A 10,750-nucleotide genomic window follows, 5' to 3' on the forward strand; every position below is an offset into this window, starting at 1 on the left:
GAGAATTTAAATTACAAACATTCTGAAAACAACAGTTCAGAAAATGAAATCTCTTCTTTCTTATTGAAACATTATGTTCTCCAGGTGAGACTGAAAGTCATCTCTTTTTTTCTCCCTCTTCACTTCCCTCTAGTGGGGAGAAGCAGGGAGATGATTATATTATCTTCCATCTATTAATCAGCCATTGATCAATATTTATTAAACATGTATCATGTAAAAAGTTGTGCGCTCTGTGCCAGACATGAATGATGAATGAAATGGACACAGTTCCTGCCCTCAAGTAGCTTATAGTCTGACATGAAAAACAGGTATCAAATGCGTATGAGATAATTATGTAATTAATGTCTGGTGTTAAGCACAAAGGATTATTTCAGGAATATCTTGACAGAAATCCTAAAATTACTCTAAAGAATCAGAAAGGACCTCCCTAAACAAGAGATATTTAGAATGAGACCCAAATGATGAATAGGAATTGGGTAGGCAAAGAAAATAGGAAGAATGTTGTAGACAGAGGTTGCAACTGGCACATAAGCCTTGAGATGGAAGACAATGTCATGACTTTGAGATGCAAAAAGTGTGCGAGCGTTCCTGAGCATGGTACGAGAAGCGGCAACAAAGAAGGCTTCACGAGGCTTTGCCCATGTCTCCAGGGTTTGGTTTCTTACTTTTCCCTTTGATCAGTCATCCCAAGTCAGTTACTAAGGTCAACGACTAAGCAGATAGCTAAGTGAACATCAAAGTCACCACCAAGTCTTAGGGACTTTCAGCCTGGCTCATATGATTTTTGGAAACAAAGGATGAGAATTAGGCTGGGCCCTGGCTATAACATTACTTGAAAAGACAGGCATATCTAACCGCCATCACTTCTCAACCAGTTGCTCCACTTCTAAGCACTCCTCATTTCTCCCATTCCTATGTTCTGCTTCAGAAATAATCAATGCATCAGCTATCACAGTTTTCCTGAATGCAAGCCTAGATGTGGCTGTAGGTTACCATGCTAAGACTATCAAAATAAAGAGGAAACAGATACAGTCTGTCCTTAAGAAACTTAAAATGGGCAAGGGAAATGTTGGGAGTAGAGTTCTGGTGTGGTAGAAAGAAGAATATGGACTTTGGAGTCAGTGAGGCTTGGGTCGAAATGCTGATTCTATCACTTATGAATTTTGTGACGTTACACAATTTTATTAACCTCTCTGAGCCTGAATATATTAATTTGATAAATGAAGATAATATCCACCTGCTTCCTAGAATTGTTGGGAAGATTGAATGAGGTAATATTTTCAGATATTGTGTATATGTGTGCATGTGTTTGTGTGTGTGTGAGTGTGTGAACAGGGAAAGTGGGCCCAGTGAGAAGGGAGATGGAGCAAAAAGATAAACCAAAATTGTTCCCTTAAATTTACTCTTAATGTAATGCAAACGCACTCTTAAATTTACAGACTGATAGGAATATAGACACATAAACAATCACTATAATCACAATATAAAATGTAAATTCAACAATCCAGAAAGAGATAATGAGTGTCTGAACTGAAGGAGAGGCAGAGGTGATGTCGAGGATGGGGCAGGTTCAAGAGATATCTTATGAATTAAAATTACATATATTTCAAAGTGTGATATAAAAATATTTATAAAGTTTTATTTTATACAGGCAATTTAAAATAATTCACATTATTGAATTATTGAAAATTGAATTATGCATAGATTTCAAAGTGTGATATAAAATATAAAGTTTTATTTTATACAATTTAAAATAATTCACGTTATTGAATTATTGAAAATGCATTGAGACATGGTTCTTTTCAAAACTATCAGGTCAAATAGATTGAAGCTTTGTTTACACCCTAACCGTAAGGCAGTGACACATAAGCTGGTAAACAGCAATGCCTGCCTTCTGTAAGTTTATCCTTAACTTACACAAGTTTTCAGCCATTTATGGTCTTCAGGAAACACATCTCTACCAATAAGTGAAAATTACCTTACATTTTGGGTGGGGTAGGAGAAATTAACAAGACTTAATAAATGAATAAGGGGCAAAGAAATGACATAAGGGAGAAGAAAGGGCTAAGGTTAACTTTTAGTTTCCTAGCTTATGTGACCTGGTGCCTGAAAGTCACTTAATAAGATCATTTTGATCTGCTTCAGAAAGAAGTGAGTTCCCCATTGAGAGGTGTGCAAGAATATGTTGGAGAATTACATGTCAGATATATTAATAATTAGTATCATGTGCCTTGTCAGGTATCAGATGAGAAGAACAGTCAGGCTGCCTACAATCAAGAGATTTTAAGATGCGGGTCTTCCCTATACTCTGCTCAGTTCCCATAATCCTCACTGTGAATACCTTTCCTTTGGAACTGACTCTGCTAACTCTTCTCCTATTTTATTGTTTAGCTTTCAGTATGTTCCAGTGTTGCCTCTGAGGTGGATTGTGAGCTCCTAGGGCTGGTGGCAGTACTAGTAGTCAGCGGCAGCAGTGGCGATAGTGATCATTCATATTGTGCTTACTACGCCAAACGCTGTTCTAAACACTTTTAATATATTAACCCATTTAATCCCCTCACAGACCTTTGAGGTAGACAATGGTTTTATCCTCATCTTACAGATGAAGAAACTGAGGAACAGAGAGGGTAACTAACCTGCCAAGTGGTACACAACAGAGCCAGGATTCACAGCCAGGTAGTCTGTCTCTGGAGTCCATGTTCTTATCCACCATGTTATCCTGCCTTTCCAAGAGGATGAAGGTGCACAGCCTTGTGGCTCTGCAGGTACAGTGTATGGTAGGAGTAGGGGTTCTCTGAGGCACAGGAACATGGTGAGTCATTCTCCAGGATCCCTTTCCCTGCAGTAAGTGAACTTGGCAGCATCAAATGACTGTAGCTCCAGCAAAACTTGGAAGGGGCAGGCAAGCCCTTGAGAGGCTATGCTCTACTCAGCCTTTCCTTTTGTGCCCCTGGTCTGTGAGGTTCCCGGGATCCAGCGTCAGAAACTGCCATTTTCTGCAGGCACAATGCCATTCCAGCTTCTCTCTTATCCTTATGACCAGACTGCTTCTGACTACCTCAGAACTGAGAACATGTTACCTACCTTTGTTTCTTTCATTCAGAGGGAACTAACTCAGAGAAAGGACATAGTCATTTTTAAACTCATGTATCCACTCCCTGCTGTGAATATAATGATGATGACCAACTATTCAGAAGGACCAGGTGGGCAATATCTGCTACATGTAATAACTGTAATATATGCTAGACATACGTGCTTGGCACCCTCCCTGGTGTAACATTTGTGGAAGACAGTATCACTTCGAAATTTTTGGGTTGTGGGTGACAAAAACCTAACTCTCAATAGCTTAGGTAAAAGTAGAGATTAATTATTCAAATACTGCTGGATTATCTCTAGGAACTGAGAACCAGGAATATGGCTGGATCTCAGGAATAAATGGAAAAAGGTATCACTTAAGATTCATTCTCTCACTCATATTCTCACTCCTCTCTGAACATCCACTACACATTTCTTTCTCTTTCCTTATTTCTTTCTCTTTCCTTCTTCTCCGGAACAAATTCTTTTGCTTCTCAGGTCCATGTGGAAGGATGCATGGCCACTCTACCATCCTCTGAGCTACCAATCTTACTGTTATAAGAGAGAGAGAGCTTGACCCAACTCTCTGTGCCCCAAGTCCAAACCTTGGGCCAATTAGCTGTGTCTAAGGATTAGAAATCACTCTACTCATATAGTGACTCTTATCGTCACATTAAGGATGAGCAGCGGCAAGGCAATTATCAGAAAAGGAGGGCTGAAGAGACAGCCCCATGGGTGTCTTCTACAAGTAGCCACTATGCCAATTATTGTACCTGGAAGACAGTCTCCATGAGATAAAGTGAGCCAAGGGGTTTTGTCTTATATAGTATGGCAGCTGTAGGCACCATGCCTTGGTTAACACATGTACAGAGTGTATACAGTTGGTTTTCTATAACAATAGTTAATATTTATTACACATTTAATATCTGCCAAGAGAATTTAGTAGCCATAAACATCTCTGTAAGATAGTAATATAATTATCTCTGTTTTAGAAATGAGAAAACTCAGCTTTGGAGAAAGGAAGTGACCTGCTCAAGTTTATACAGCTAGTAAATTGCAGTTTTGGAACCTGAATGAGGCCTGTCTGACCTTAGATGCAGCACCCTTGTCACTGAGACATTCTCCCTTTAATTTAAAAAATATATAGTATGCACTGAACCTGATGCCAAGTGGAAAAATTCCAAATGTACATTCTAGGTAATTAAAGGAAAAAAAAAAGTAAAATAGAACCACCAGCCTTGTAGATGCAATATTTCAACTTTGATTCCCCTTTCGCACCCAAAATGAAGAGCTGACACTGCTCACCTTAATAACCTTAAATGACTCCAAACGGCCTTCCAGGATGGATGTATAGCTACTCAGCGGCCTTAAGAAGAATCCAACACCATGAATCTTTTTCACATCAGCTTTCCGAGGAGGTCTTCCAAGTCCCAAAAGATCCAGGAGATAATTCTATGACATAAACTGTCACTTACAGACAAAGGTCAAATAGCTGTCTAGTCCCTGTGTGATGCCATCCATGTCTCAGGAAGCATTTGCTGGGTTTAGGATTCTAAGCACATTGCATGACTGAACTCAGGTTGTTGCTATGTCTATTTTATATGTAAGAAAAACGAACACTGGAATATTTCATTTGGTCTACCTAAGCCCAGAATCACAGACATCTCTCAGTTAAATAACCATACAAGAGATATTAGAAAACCCAGTGCTGAAAGATTTCAGAGGAAAGACCCATCCCTGCCTGCCTGACTCCTCCACGCACTACTGACCCTGTGCTCTCCTGTATGGAGTTGGTCATCAAACTGCCCTAAAGTTGCCCATTTTGTGTCTGTCTCACCCACTAGACTGTGTCTTCTTCACCATAGTATTTCCAGCATCCAGCATAGTGTCAAGCATACAGTAACTCAGGAGGTGCTCAACATGGAAGGGAAAGGAGGATGGAGAGAAGAGGGAAGGAAGAAAGAAAAGAAAGAAGGAAGGGAGGGAGGAAGGAAGGAAGGAAGTGAGGAAGGAAGAAAGGACGGAAGGAATAAAGGAGGGGGAAGGGAGGGAGGGAGAAAAGGGGGGAGGGAAGAAGGAAGAGAGGAATAGAGGGAGGCTTGGGGGATGAATATAGTCGATCTGTGCTAACATCAAGACAACTTTTTGAGTAAGTCATCCACAAACCTAAATGAAGATCTGTTAACACTCGGAAAGCATTAATTCTGACAAGGAAAAGACACCCTGAGTGGTCACCAGACTCCAGAACCCTTGGACAGAGAATAGTAAAGCCCTTTCCCAAAGTCACTCAAGGCTGAATGCCTGACAATTTCCCTCTGTGAGGGTGGGAACACCCTCTACCAACGCTGTGTACGAGGAAAGGGCTAACTGAAGAGAATGGTCGTTTATCTCATTCTCAGCCTAGCGAGGAGATCCTCCTAGTTACTCCAATTAAATTCCATTTCTCAGGCACCTTCAACTCTTGTCTTAAGAAAAACCAGAGCCTATAAAGCAGGTACTCTGACCCTCACGAAGGAAATAGTGTTAATTGTGTATCTTCCGGCTGCGGGGTTAGAGCAGTGTAAATTGAAAAAGTAAACCCAATTTGAAGGATATGTAAATGACAAATTGAAAAAATAATTAATATTTAGCTTTGTAAAAAATACAGCTCTCCTCATTATGAAGGCTGGTTTTTCTGTAACCAGAAAGAAAAATGAATTGTTGGAAGCTCCTCAAAATGTGCAGCTGAGAATGCCTTTATATTAATGAGGAAAGTGATGTTGATTAACGGGCAGCCCAAAAGCAAGAAGGAAGCTTTCCTCTCTTCTGTCTTCCTGCCAGCAGGGAACAGGTAGCCTACCGAGGTCCCTGGCAGAGCAAGAACACAGTCCCCTGGGTCTGCTGCCAGCTAGGGCACATGTGGTCTGATCATGCTCCTTTCAATTATACTGACAAACATGTCTAGGCTTGAACAAATTGGCCCCTGTGAATTAGGCTACATTATTAGAGAAATCCACATCTTTCGAGCCTCCCTGACCTTAATTGATTAGGACCCTCTATTGTAGCCCACAGCTAGTTCAGGAAAAGATTTTTTAAAGTTTAACTAAATGACAGCATTGATTTTTACCTTTAGTATTTTCTTATATTCATCACATTTCTTGCATTTGCTTAGTACGTTAACGTTCCCATGATTCCATGGTCAGCATTATGCAATAAATCCTTTAACAGTGTAGCAAAGGACTATGATCTCCATTTTGCAGAACAGAGTTTGAGTCACAGGAAGTGGAAACATCTTAACCAAAGAGTGAGAAGTGAGGTCTACAGACACCTAGACTAGCAGTGCTTCTCCCTAATGATGGCTTTGAAGACAATATCTATTTGGGGCAAGAGCTTCTATCTGACTTTGCCACTTTCTTGGTCACACAAGCCAGAAGCCACCCCAGAATGAGAACTCCATCTTCTTTCCTAAGAAATCACAAGGAAAACAGCCTCCTCTGCCTGGTCTATAGTGTGCACATTGGCCATTCTTTATTCTTCTCTGTACAAAGAGAGGACTTCCTGTGAACGATCGAAGGCCAGACTCCATATGCTGCCCAGCTCTGGGCACTGCCACTTCTGCTCAATTTCAGGCAGCCTTTCAAAGATTGATGTCCTCTGTAGCTCATAAGACATTGGTCCATGCAATGAAGGAGTGGCCTAAACAAGCAAGGAAAGCCTTGATGGCATGGAGGATCATACTCTTTGGTCAAGAGTCAGCTGTGGGAAGAACAGGTTTAATGAGGCTGAACGTTATACAATTTTGAAGGCCCCCTTTAGAAAAGAATGGAGAGTTACAAAAACAAAATTTTGTATGAGAATAAACATTTATTTATGAAGACAAAATATACCACAACATGCACATCATAGAAAACTGACAAATATAAAATCAAGAAAAATAATGTAATATTTGTATTAATTAACTGCCTGTTATACTTTGGTTATTTTTCCTACATTTTTGGCTGTATATGCCAACAATTTTATAACATCATTTTCAAGGCAGAGCAGAGAATGATAACTAAGTCTTTTCCTCTGCAGGTTTCTCCTCCAGTGCCCACAGGGGGCCTAGTGCTGGGCCCTGCAGGGTGCACTCACAAGGTAGCACAACTTCTGGCCTTGCATCCTCCTGCCAATACCAGGCAGGTCATATCAGCAGGTGGCAGGAGAGTCCTGGAAGCCATTCCTATAATAGGACAACCAACTACAACTTAGCTCTGCAAAGAAGCGACTGGGTCAACTACAAAACCCCAACTCACTGTAATCTTAAGGCCATTTCCCCTTAGCTGGATCCGAAAACTGTCTGCAGCTTCTCCACCAATAACAAAACAATAGGACAGGTTTCAAGAAGTTGGGGAGAAACAGTGGTCTTAATTGATGATGATTAAAATAGCTTAATTTTGCAAATTAAAAAAAACGACTGTTGGAATATATTGCCAAGAGCCCTCCCCAGACCTTGAAAGGGTCTTGTGCAAGTGTGGAACTCTAAGCTTAAGCTTTATTATCTTCATAAAGCCACCTCTGGGCCTCGTCCTCAGCCTCCCTGCCCCAGCAGGAGAGGGAAGCAAGAAGGAACTCCAGAGGAGATTGTTATCTCTAACACACCTAGGATTACTATGATCTAAAGCATCTGGTCTCTAATCACAGGCAAAGTGGAAACTGACTCAAGCATGTCTGATCTGAACAGACCTTTAGATTGCCATCCTTATAGGAAACCTAGTGTATGCCCCCAACTTGCATTTCACACAGCTTTCCCAGGACTGGGTAGATCTGCTCGTACCTCACACCTTACTTTTTCTTGGAAGGAAGCAATCTGGGAGTGCATGTCCAGTATCTAAATGATTTAGCCCCCAGACTTGAATCCTCATTTGGTACCTAATGATCTGGTTGCATAAATAATAAAGTTGCAGGTTCATGAAACTCAGCCTTAATATTAAGTCTCCAGCCTCTACAGAAGATGCAACGTGTCACCCCCAATATGAACAAATATATGAACATGTCACACAATGCAGAGGCATACTGTTCAAACAAAACGGAAATCATCCCTTCAGGCAAGCAGGCAAACTTTCAGATTCTCAACCTTCTCCATAGTCATCACTATAGATTTGATAGTTTTGTTAAGAGCAAAGGAGTTAAATATTTGGACATCTACTGATAAGCTTTTCTTTTTATTTCTGTCTTTATTCCTGTTGGTGGTTCTCACCAGGTACACAAGGAATACCGCACAGGATTGCCCATTTAAAAACCTTGCGTATTTTAATTTACACGTCGTATAAAAGACTTTCATGGGTAGTTTTAACTATATATAGTTCTCACGTTTACTCACTGATTTTTTAACCTAACCCACACAGTAGATGTGACTGCATAGTATTTTTGTTCATTAAATCAGAAAAGTAAATACTTTTCTTTTTAATGAATAATTATGTGATAGACACTTTAGTTCTATAACCTGGGGGTGGGGAGGAGCAGAATGGAAACAGTAGTGTGCAGCATCCTGATAAACCTCCCTAGACACAAAAGGAAATTGCATCTCTAATCTCAAAATCTGATTAAATATGAAAGAGAGAGGGGGTGGTGAGAAAGCTCCACATAACCTTGGATAACTCTTGAAAGGAAGGTTTCTATGCTCCACATCATAGGGTTTTTAATTTCGATTCCATTTTCTCTTATAAATATGAACCTGTACATTACTCAAGGAGATTATATTTGGTTATAAACATTGAAAAGACTTGAGTTTTTATTGTTTTTACTATCTATTCAGATGGGATTGAAAATCAGAAATTTCAAGCTGGCAAGTAACAGCTAGGAAGGATGCACTGGGGACTCTAGAAATCAATGTGTTCACCCAGCTGTCTGGTCAAGTCCCACCAAGGCAACTCCAGGAGCGCACTCCCTGCCTCCTATTGCTCTGCCCATTCCTAGCAGATTCTGAACTCAGGTTTCCTTGCATTTTCACGAATTCTTCTTTTACTCTTAGGTTGTTCAGATACGTTCCTGAACTCTCATCTGGAGTTGTTCTACTTTTGATGACTGGTTTCCAACTTGATTTCATTCATTCATTCCATCAACAAATATTTATTAAGCACATACAATGCGCCAGATACTATTCTAGGCATTGGACACACAGCTGTGGGCAGAAATCTCTGTGACATCCTATTACATTGAATCACAAGAAACTGCCACTTTTTTAGGTCAAAAACAACCAAGTATCAGTAGTCTTACATGGTTCAGCTTAATGTTGGGGACTCCCTAAAATGAACATAATTGGTAAGAACTTTGATAGTGCATTAGAACCTCTTCTGAGGTTCTAGCCATTGACACACTGGCCTCTTATTGGACTCACCACCTCACGTGGACTCTTGACCCTACCTCCTGGCCCAGCCTTGAAAACTTCAAGGTTGCTGGGAGTTAGAAAAGGGCCTTGGGAAAAAAAGCTACGTCCAGTAATTTTCCTGCCCTTTTAGCTTCTGCTTTCACTGAGTTTTTGGCCTGTGATGAATCCTAACTTTCTATTAGCCCAATGATGGGTTAAAAAATTACTTATTCTTTATTCAAGAGTGTTAGTTATTGTCAGCATGAGGTTTGACAGGAGACTGGTTTGTTTAATAATATCTGAAGTAAAGTAAGTCATTGGTGAGTACTGGGAGCATTTTATTTATCCTACTACCCTTAGTATAATTGTACCTGATAAGCTAAAATGTGCTCATTTCTGAGGGTTAAGGCTTTCAGTGTAGTGTTCCTTCTGACAGAATTGTGAAGTAAAGTTCTCCTGAGATTTCAGGTGCTTCTATGGCCCGTTGGTGTAGAAAGCTCTATGAACCTCCTGAGATTTACATGCAACCATATAGTTCCTGAGGGAAACTGTGCCTGGTACCAAGAGGCCTCTTGATAAAGGAGGTATATATGGCTTTACAGAATTGACAAATATTTAGAGCCTCATGAAGGACTGAGACAGTAGGGGAAAGCCCTGAAGATGGAGAGAAGTGGCTCTGCCACTTATGGCAACTGTGCGAGCCTTGATTCATTACTACCTCTCTGAGCCTCAGTTTCTTACATATAAAGTCAGGTTCTACCCCACAGATTGTTAAATAAGAGAACATAGAAGTGTAAGTAAAAAGTGTAAATAAAAGTGCTTTGTAAACTGCAATATACAGAAGGGCAATTTTCAAAATGAGGAAATAAAATTTTAAAAAACGAAAACCTGATTCATCCCAGGAATTAAAGGCAGAGTCCCCCAGTGGCTAGATAGAGGCAGTTGGGGAAGGGAAGACCAGTACACTTCAGCATGAATTCACTGAGAACAGCACAGAACCTATATTTACACACCATTGGTGTTTTAGAGTTTACAATGCACCATGGCAAAGTGGGAACATGCCAAATGAAAGGAACACTGGTTTGCTAACAAAACAGCTTGAGTTTACATCCTGGCTCCACTGTCTCCTAACAGTGTGAGCCTAGGCAAGTTAAAGGACTTGTCAGAACCTCTGTTCCTTGCTTGTTAATGGGTGATAAAAGTGGATTAAACACAGTCAAATTCATAAAGTGTCTGCATATAGCAGGGGCTGTATAGTAGTAAATTCCTTACTCCATTATATACATCATCAAATGCTGTCCTCATATCAACCTTGTGAGTTGGATTTTTGTTGTTCTCATTTCAAAGATG

The sequence above is a fragment of the Equus przewalskii genome, chromosome 14 (assembly GCF_037783145.1).
Source record: "Equus przewalskii isolate Varuska chromosome 14, EquPr2, whole genome shotgun sequence".
NCBI lineage: Eukaryota > Metazoa > Chordata > Mammalia > Perissodactyla > Equidae > Equus > Equus przewalskii.